Source organism: Heterocephalus glaber, unplaced genomic scaffold (assembly GCF_053883595.1).
Source record: "Heterocephalus glaber isolate CG9 unplaced genomic scaffold, H.glaber_assembly_v1.0 deba00001673, whole genome shotgun sequence".
Classification (NCBI taxonomy): domain Eukaryota; kingdom Metazoa; phylum Chordata; class Mammalia; order Rodentia; family Bathyergidae; genus Heterocephalus; species Heterocephalus glaber.
The window spans coordinates 5,043,538-5,053,738 of record NW_028258410.1 but is presented as its reverse complement, the minus strand read 5'-3'; the positions used below and the strand labels follow the sequence as shown (position 1 = coordinate 5,053,738).

At 38.2% G+C, this 10,201-nt stretch overlaps 1 pseudogene; it reads left to right on the top strand.

Moving 5' to 3' along the window:
- The first annotated feature begins 861 nt into the window (after nt 1–861).
- Nucleotides 862–3,277, top strand: LOC101700361 (olfactory receptor 2G3-like; annotated as a pseudogene).
- The last annotated feature ends 6,924 nt before the right edge of the window (nt 3,278–10,201 follow it).

The following is a 10,201-nucleotide window of genomic DNA, read 5'->3' as shown; positions in this document are numbered from 1 at the left end:
TACTACATCTCTTCCTGATTTTACTTGGTCCCTTGATTGTTAATGTTTACATGTGTTAACAGAGACATTCTTAAAAGAATAATACTTAAAAGTTTAGATGGCATAAGTTCCCAGAAGTCAGAACTGTAAAATTTCATAAATGCTCTTTAATTTCTATGAATTATGTTAGCAAACATCTTGAAATTCAATTCCACCTGATGAGACCAACGATATTCTGTTACGTCCAAACTGGTAAGAACAAATTTGCCATCTCTTCAAATATACAAAAAAGCTAATCAATATTTGACGTGTCTTCCCAAAAACTCAGTGTTCACATTCATGTCTTCCTGGCACGAGGAAAGGCTGGGCATGGAGGAGGCAGGGAGAGAGGAGACATCTAGCCCATGGACATCCTGCATTGTCTTCCGCCGGGGTTCACAGTCACTCAGAGGGCATCTAGACCCCTGCTAACCTGTAGCTTCTCTTGGCAGCTGGGATGACAGTCCTGTGGGCCTCTTATGAAGAGTGATGGTGACCAGCTGACAGCTAATCCCTTCCGGTTGTGGAGGGTCTTTCTGAATTCCAGCCCCTTTATATCCCCAGGGCATTACAACTGCATCTGTTGTGCTTCTGTGATATTCTCAAGCTGCAGGAAACAGGGTTTTCACTGGAACCTCTATGGCCACACCTCCCCACAGCTCTGCACACTTCTCCCTACATTTAACTGGGGGCTTCAGGACAAGCCACACCAGGAACTGAGGTGAGCAAAGACCCACAGTCACTTTACTCCCACTACAGGCACAGCAGGGGCTGAACTTTCTAGGAACCTAGCCACTTTCTAAGTCCTGCACAGATTTACCTGTTGTACAAAAAACTCTAACAATGCCCCTGACAGCTGCCCAAGGTGCCTGCTGGTTCAACCCCAGGCCTTCATGCAATGGTTTTTCTAATCCCCTGAGCACAGGTGGCCACCTCCCCACCATTGTCATGGAGAAATTGTGAGGTTAAACTATGTTTCTTCTGGTTTCTATACTGATCATTAATATAATTAGGGGATTTGAGAATTGAATGTAAGAGTATGATCCCTGGCTCTTCAGTTCCACCATACTTTAGGAAATGTCATCTCTAGAGCTGTGGGTAAATGAGAAAAGGAAGAACCTAAAGCAGCAGGTAAATTTCCACAAATTTAATAACATTTTAACAAAATTACCAACATATTAAAGACTATAATGTAAACAAGAATTTGGAGGATTCATGTCTGCTCCCATGAAGGAGGTTGGCCTTTCCTCAGCTGGAAGTTCTAGGAGTTCTCACAGGACCATTTGTGAACTAAAATCTGAAGGGAAAGTTCAGATGTTTGCTTTCAGTTTTAAGCATCTGTTTACTGTCTATTGAGTACACGGTGGTCACTGGGTCCTGGTTATCTCTGGAGATAAAAAACAGAGCACTGTTCCTGCTCATAAAGAACATACCTGCAAAAAAAATTAGGAAAACAAGCAAAATTACATTCCCTAGGATTTTGTCTATAACTCTTAAAACTTGAGTGGTTTTTTTTTTTACTTTAAGTGCATTTGTTCAAAACATTTTTCCATGGATCTTAGTAGAGCTACTTTTAGGTTAGTAAAAATAGAAAGAACTTAAAATATTTGGGGGAAAACAGAGGAACTGACATCAGTGAAGAAGAGTGGGAGACAAGGCAATCAATAGAAGAAAACTGTTAGGCAGAGCCATGAAGCGAATGGGAAGCTGGAGTGTTAGGGAGGAAATGGGTGAATGCAAAAATAGCACATCACCATTCTCTGAAACATAATCAATTGAATTAATATTGAACTGTGTCAATATATAGAAAAGCAAATACATGAGACCATTTCTCACCTCAAATCATCCAAAATGTAAGAGTAAGAAAACTGGTTGCTTTCTCGTCTGCCTGTTCTTTTTCCTCCTGTTTTCCACTTCCTCTTTCCACTCATAAACTTCTTACTTCTTGTTTCTGTTTCTCTGTCCCTGTCTCTCTCTATTTCTTTCTCTCTATTTTTCTCTCTCTTTCTCTCTCTCTTTCTCTCTCTCTCTCTCTCTCTCTCTCTCTCTCTCTCTCTCTCTCTCTCTCTCTCTCTCTCTCTCTCTCCCTCCCTCTCATAGTAATCCAGATGCAGGAACATTAGACCAGTTTACACGGATGATATTGTCCAAATTGATTTATCAGAATAATCACCATTCACTGAAATATAATCATTGAAATAAGTTACATGGGATTTATGTTTCCATTGGTAGGCATTATCATGCAGCTGTAGACAAAGTGGACATTCACAGACACCCTTCAAGCTGATCTATTTCTGTTCCCATGCATACTGTATGCAGCCACTGCATCAGAACAGACCTTCAAAGTGAAGGAACAATGTCCAATCAAACGGTTCACTCTCAGGGGCTTTTCAGATGCCCAGAAACTGAGATTTGTAGTCATCTTTTTTTTATTGTTTGCCTACTTATTTTGGCTCCTGGGAAACATCTCCATCATCACAGCTGTGTTTAGAGAAAGCCGTCTCTACTCACCCAGGTACTTCTTCCTAAAGAATCTCTTTCCTGGACATGTGCAACACCTCAGTCACCATCCCCAAGGTGCTGCACCTTCCTCATGAGCTCTGGGCTCATTTCCTATCTGGAATGTGTGGCCCAGGTCTACATGTTCATCACCCTGGGTTCCACTGAGTGCTTTCTGCTCACTGCCATGGTGTATGACTGGTGCTTGGCCATCCTTAAGCTCCTGCTCCAAGGGATCACCATGAATGAGAGGCTTTCCTCTGAATTGGCTGCCATGGCCTGGGTGAGCAGGGCTGTCTACTCTGCTTTCCATACCTTCAACACCTTCTTCCTGCCATTCTACAGACCCAAGGTCCTGGAACACTTTTATGTGACATCCCCCTGTCATGCACCTCACCTGCACTGACTACCACCTCAAAGAGGAGGTGGGCTTTGCTGTAAGCAGCTGCATCGTCATGAGCTCCTTTGCCCTCAAGGTCATCTTCTATGTGTGCATCACCTCCACAATTGTGTGGATTCCTTCTGGGGAAGGATGGTGGAAAGCCTTCTCCCCCTACTCCTCACACCTGACCACAGTCATTTTGTTTTATGGAACTGGAAACTTCATGTAACTGAGACCCACCTCTCAGTATTCCCCAACCCCAGGCCACCTAGTGTCTTTTTTTACTCCATCCTCACCCCTACCTTGAATCCTGCTATCTGTTGTCTGAGGAACAGAGACATAAAGGTTGCACTGCAGAAACTGTATTGTCCGGGATAGCACCAATCCTACTGAAGCACACTCTGTGGTCTCCTTGGAAGCTCCATGTCTGGGTACTGAAGCCTGGCACCACTCCACCTTCCTTTCCTTCCTTTGCTATCTTACAGTTGGCCTGGGGAGACCCAGGCCTCTCCCCACACTGTTGTAGCTTTCCTTCTCTTCTTTCCACACTTGCATAGCACTAACCTGCTCTACTCCTCCCACACAGAAACACACCAGCACTGATGTTTATTCAGACAGGACCTTAAAACCTTGGTTTACAGAGTTCTTCCACCTACTGTATGTGTGAGAATGTATTACTTACTATAGTATTCTCAAATCTATAACATCATCCTTGGTTTGAATTTCTAACTTTCTCTTCACCTTATTTTCCTGAATGTAGCATAACTACTAAATGTTTAAGACATTTTTAAAATCTACTTATTTCTTCCCTTCAATATCACACTGATTTACCCTACCTTTTTCAGTTATTTGAACATTCTTTTCTCAGTGCCTCAGGCTAAAAAAATTTAAATCTTTCACATTTTATTTCTGGATTTGTTTTTTTGTTTGGTTGTTTGTTTTTTGGTCAGGATCTAACTTGAGAACTTGCACTAGCAAGGAAGATGCCGGAACCACTAAACTAAATCCCTGGGCCTTCTTTCTGGTTTTTGTCATTCTAAATATGGTTAATCAACTGTTCTCATATTTTTTTCTAAACATGGTTAATTCTTTTTTTGGGGGGGGGGGTCTGATCAGTGCTGCTCTAGGCTGCAAAGACAAGAAGCCCTAGCTTGCAGCACCTTTTATTTAATACATCCAAAGAAACAAATGTAACAAATGAATAATGTAGATTTCAGTATCATATTGGGATGAACAAGGTGTAACAAAAGACTGGGTGGGGGTGGCGGAAATCTAAGAACAATGAGGAACTATGCAGATGAAGATTTAGTTCCTCCCAGGAACTACACAGATGAAGATTTGGTTCCTCCCAGGGCATCTCCCACAGGTGTGGTCTTGTCCTGGAGGATTACAGCATCATGGGATCATTGAGATCTCCCTTGTGACCTGAGGCCAAAATGGAAGTATGTCTTGGAGTGTTATTGCTGGCCTGTAGGCAGGAGAACTAGGCCTACTCAAATGATTTTTCCCTAGAATTATGTAGCATGGCTCCCAACATATCTCCCTTTCTTTTTGTTTTATGTGAAGGTGTTTTTAGGAAAAGTGAGCACACCCAACAATACCTTGACCCTATATATTGTGAGGATCTATAGTGTGTTTGACTGGCTTAGCTGTCTATAAGAATAATTTCTATTAATTGGGGCTGTAAAAGGATGAAAAATCAAGTAATACACTTATTTATTATTTTTTAAACAATGTTGGCTAAAAAAAACCTTAAAACTTTTGCTGAACTCAAGTAGCTATTGTCTTACATAGTTATACTTTTCTACAGGATGTTCAAGACCAAGTTACAGTGAGACCTATATTAAATAAAGTCAATCTCTTGCTATCTAACAAGGTCAATTAAGTCTCCACAGGCACTGTCTTGGAACCATGCATAGTTCTTTATTTGATATTTCTTCATTGTTCAGAATTTCCCCTTTTCCTCAATTCCTAATATTTTGATTCAGTTTTCCTCAATCAATAATGTTTCTATTAAGTTTTCCAAATTAATTTTTTCTTGAAGAAAGAACTCCTTATCCAGACAGTGTATTTCAAGGTAACCCTCTCCCATGGTTCAGATCTAAACCTACCTCCCCCTTCCCATCTTGTGTATTCAGGGTGGGGCTTTTGGAAGATGATTAGATTGTGTAGGCTCCATACTCATCATCAGACTGACCCACAGATGAGTTCAAAGCTCAATGTGATCTTAGCAGTCAGTGCCTGGGTGTCAGAGGTAGCTACTGGAATGTGATCTGGAAGGGTATTTTCTGGTCACCCAATCCTCCCTTCTCTTCTGCTTCCTGCCTGCCTTGGGTAGAGCAGCTTGTCTCCACCATGCCCTTTCAATGTTGTTTTTACCTTGGGGCCAGCCAACCATGAACTGAACCTCTGACACCATGAGCCAAATGCACATCTTCTTCGGGCTGCAGGTGTCAAGGATCTTATCCCAGTGATGGAAAGTGACTGATCACTCTCCAAGAGCAAACTGTCAAAGTGAGGGTTAGTGAGGAGGCTCAGTCCCCTTCTCCTTCCTCACCATGAAAATCATCCACGGTGCTACTTGGTTGAAGTACTTAGAATATCTTCTGCACATTTAAATTCAATTATGTTTCTTCTTATAATTTCTCCTCTTCAAGTACCTTCCAATGTAGTAGCAGGTCCTATTTCTAATGAGGGGATCATTTATGCTCTTATAATAAACAAAATAATTCAGTGACTCAGGACATTTCTAACAAAATTAAAGTAAAATAAAAAATGAAGTTTTGCATCATTTTCATTCCTTTTCATTGTGTGAAACACATTTATACTTACCCTCACTTTCCATTATTCTGCAAACCCATTTTGCACATAAGACACACAGGGCTCATTCTTCATTTTTCACATTTTTAAAAAGGACTCCATAAAACACTCATCCCTACTTTCTGCAGTATTTTAATGTCACTTTTTTCTGTGACCAACAAATGAAAATCTGCAAGATCCACCAAATCATCTACCTGACTTACAGTTATCATCTTATCTCCATGTCCTGGAACTTTCTCATATATGTTACATTGAAGACATCTGTGTGTTGAAAGATTAGAAAATGTTGAAAAATCAATACCTTCTTTCATAGTTTTAAATCTTAATATAAGTCTTGAGCCCTTTAAGTTGATATTTGTCTATAGAGAAAAATAGGGTCTAGTTTTATTCCTTGGCACCTGGGAACTGAGTTTTCTCAGCACCATTTGTTGAAGAGAAGTTATTACCCCCAACCTGTGCTCATGCTGCCTTTGTCAAAACCCACTGATATTGAGCACCTGCTATACTATTGCTACACACAGTGTTTCTCTATTTTATATTAAGTTCTTTTCTTTAGTATATGTGCTGCTGAAGCAAGCGCATATATTCTGATGGTTCTTCTTTTTTGTTATATATTAATTGGTACATTTTAGGTATACAATACATTTACATTTATCATTGGGTGTTTATACCTGAACATGATGTATTTTAGTTCTTATTTTTTCCCCATTACTTAATGCTTCATCTACATGTCTAGATTTTGCATAGTTGGTCCAAGCCAGTAGTCTTCTCTCTTTGGTTCCATGTTCAGATGGCATCTTTACTTCTATTTATGTTGATACTCAAATTACCTCGGTAGCACACTTTCATTTTTCTGCTTTCTATCTCAAATATCTTCTTTTTTTCTGCATTCATTCAATAGCCTTTAAGACTCTACTTAATTTTAAGACCTAATGCAAAGCTTTTTCACATGACCCTGCAAGGAAATTTTCTTTCTGACACAAAATCCTTTATTCCTGGTGTCATACATTATTTAATCACAAGTATATATCATCTGAGGTTCAAACTGCACAAGGTATTTAAATCACTGCTATAATTACAGCAGGGATTCTATAATACTTATTGCTTCTTCTTTTTGATAAAGGCAGCCACCCTTAGATAGACTTTCCTTAAGGAGTGACTGCAGTTGGATTCTTTATTGGAACCGTGATGTGTTCATTTTTAGAGCTGCATATCACTGTTAGTAATTTTAAAAGTATGAACCCTCCTGAGGACATGTGGCACCTGCAAAAAACATGTTTTAATATTGAAAGTAATCTAAATCTCCAACAATATGCACACATTCATATCTGCTTAAAGATCAATAACATTACAAAGAAATTGACAAAATATTGAATTTCTCCTGAAGCAAAAAACAAATGACAAACACCAGTGCTTTTATATTCCTTTTTTTTCTTCTCTTAAGTGCTTTTATTGGCACATTTTAGGTGTACAATTTGTTTACAGTTATCATTGGGTGTTTGTACCTGTACATGATGTATCTTGGATCTTATTTTTTCCCCCAGACCTGTGTACCCTTCACCCCCTCCACCCTCCCCTATTTACATAGACATCATTTCCATTTTTTTTTCTTTTCTCATAGTTTTTCCTTTCCATTCTTTCCTTTCCCCTTCCCCTGCCTTTACCTGTACGTCTTTGGACCTTTTTTCCTATTTCAAATTATCAATTATTCATTTTAATCATTTTAACCCCTATTTACACTATCAGTTTTTCACACTAGAGAAACTATTCAGTATTTACACATGCATGCCCTATTTATTTTACTTAATAGTATGGCCTCGATATGCATCCATTTAGCTATAAATGACTCTAGTTTTTCATTCTTTATGGCTGAGTAGTACTCCATTTTATAAGAAAACCACATCTTCTTAATCCAGTTTCTAGTTGATGGGCACTTGGGCTGCTTCCAAGCTTTAGCTAGTACAAACTGTGCTGCTATGAACATGGGTGCACATATATTGCTGTGGTATGATTCTTTTAATTCTTTTGGGAAGATGCCCAGCAGTGGAATAGCTGGGTCAAATGGGACCTCTAGTCCTAGTTTTTTGAGGTATCTCTATACTGATTTCCACAGTGGTTGCACCAGTCTGCACTCTCACCAGCAATGGAGAAGGGTTCCTTTCTCCTCACACCCCTGCCAGCATTTTTTATTGGTTGATTTTTGATAGCAGCCATTCTCTCTGGGGTGAGGTGCAATTTTAGTGTTTTATTCATCTGCATCTCTCAAATGACAAATGATGTTGAACATTTTTTCATATGTTTATTTGCTGCTTTTACTTCTTGTTCTGAGAAATGTCTGTTCATTTCAGATGCCCATTTTTGAACTGGGTCTTTCAATTTGGGTGGTAACATGGGAACTAGCACAATGAATCAACAACTGGGATCTCATCTTATTAAAAAACCTTCTGCATTGCAAAAGAAACCACCAACAGAGCTAACAGAAAACTTACAATGTGGGAAAAAAATTTTAGCAGCTGTACCTCGGACAAAGGACTACTACCTAGAATATATAAAAAAATCAGACCCCCCAAATTCAAAGACTCAGTTTATATTCTTAAATAGTAACACTTTTATTGTCATCAATCATCAGGTGTACAATCACAAATAGTTTCAAAAACGCTATTTCCTTATATGGAAATTTAGATTGTAAGCTCTTACCTCAGGAGATTTTGATGAGAAGCAATGTACTTTTTGCATGATATATTTAGTATACATGCTGTGAGCATTTTATCACATGTTTTCTTAGGGTTTTTCAAGGACTCCAAAGAATCAGGTTTAATGTGTTTATGAGATAGGTATTTTAGTTTTATAAAATGAGCTTTACAAGTGTCAATAGACTATTAAAGATAATAAGTCTGGTAAGATATAAATGTTGCTCCATATATTAGGAAGTAAATCTAATCTGAGTATGTGACTGAATAATTTCCATGGGTGTCATAATGATTGGGTCCCATAAACAATGGCTGTGGAAATTACATGACTTATTGGTTGTTTCAAGGTGAAGAAAAGTAGGGATATTAGGATATAGAAATAAATGATCAGATCAATGGAACGAATAAATCTGAGCTTCAAGAAGAGTAATGAGGGGATTGAAGCAGGGTAAATGGAAAAAAATCTCTAAAGACAGTGTAGCTTTAATTTCACATTTACAGTTTCTAGAAGGTATCATGACATATGAATAGCCAAGGAGTTGCAAAACCAGAAAATAAAAAACAGAGCAAAAATGAAACACAGTACCTTCCAATAAATAATCTGAAAATATCTATTTAATTAGAATTCACTTTATACTAGAAGTTTTTTCTCAGGATTTTTGGTCTCAAAAAATTATATATCTTAGAGTTCTATAAAAATGGAATGCTATATAAAAGTGAAACAAATTAAACCAATGTGGTATTTTTTGCCTAAGTAGATCTTGGGGGTAAAAAAAGAGAAACTTTTTTTACCCACAAGACACTTAAAGATACTGAGATATAACAAACTAACAAAGAATTGTATTTGGTCAATGATGTGGAATTATACATTGATCAATTTTATACTTAACCAATTTATATTTTGAGCTAGTGGATGATATGGACAGACTCAACCACTCTTACTCAAATTTATTTATAGAACCTAAATTTCAAGTAGACAGAAAAGGCCAAGCAAATGGGGCTGACTGTACCCCTCTTTACTGGCTCCAGAGCTACTGCCCTACAAGTGCTGCTGCTTTTACTGATGCATCTGGCAGTTTCCCAAGGGAACAGACTTGCTGTTCATAACCAGGTGTTTCATATCTCCATGCATTTCAGATGAATAGTGAACTGTGCTTAGATTTCTGCCTCATGTATCTTACTGATTATGAAACTATTTAATAAATAATCCTAAGCATCAGAAAATACCTATTTACTTATAATACACTTTATATTAGTATTTTCTGGGGACTTTTGGTCTCTTAAAAATATTACCTCAGGTTGAAACATTCCTGTTGAAAGATTCTTTCAAGTTTTCTTGCTTTAAGAACAGCAGCTCTCACTGGCTGTGCTGCTCAGTGTCCACAGCCTGTATGACATGGAATTGTCATGAACCCTGTCTCTGGCTTTGCTCTTCTATGCTCTTTTTTCAGTTTGGATTGTGTCCATTTGTTTTTCAGTGAACTATTTCAGCCTTTGCTCAAATCACCCTATTAGAGACAAGTCTGCATCCATATGCAAGCCTTTATTGCTGTAAAAAGAAATGGCATTAATAAGAAGATTTTATTTGGTTTTATGGTAACACAGTCATGGATCCTGTGTTAACATTTGTTAGATATAATTTCTCAGAAATCATAAATAATGTCTCTCAGGTTTCTGATTGGTTTTGGGTATTGCTTTTCATGTTTGACTTAACTTTTCACACTTCATTTACTTTACAAATCATGTCCCCTTTATATCACATTTGATTAATTTAAAGTAGCATCTTAACATC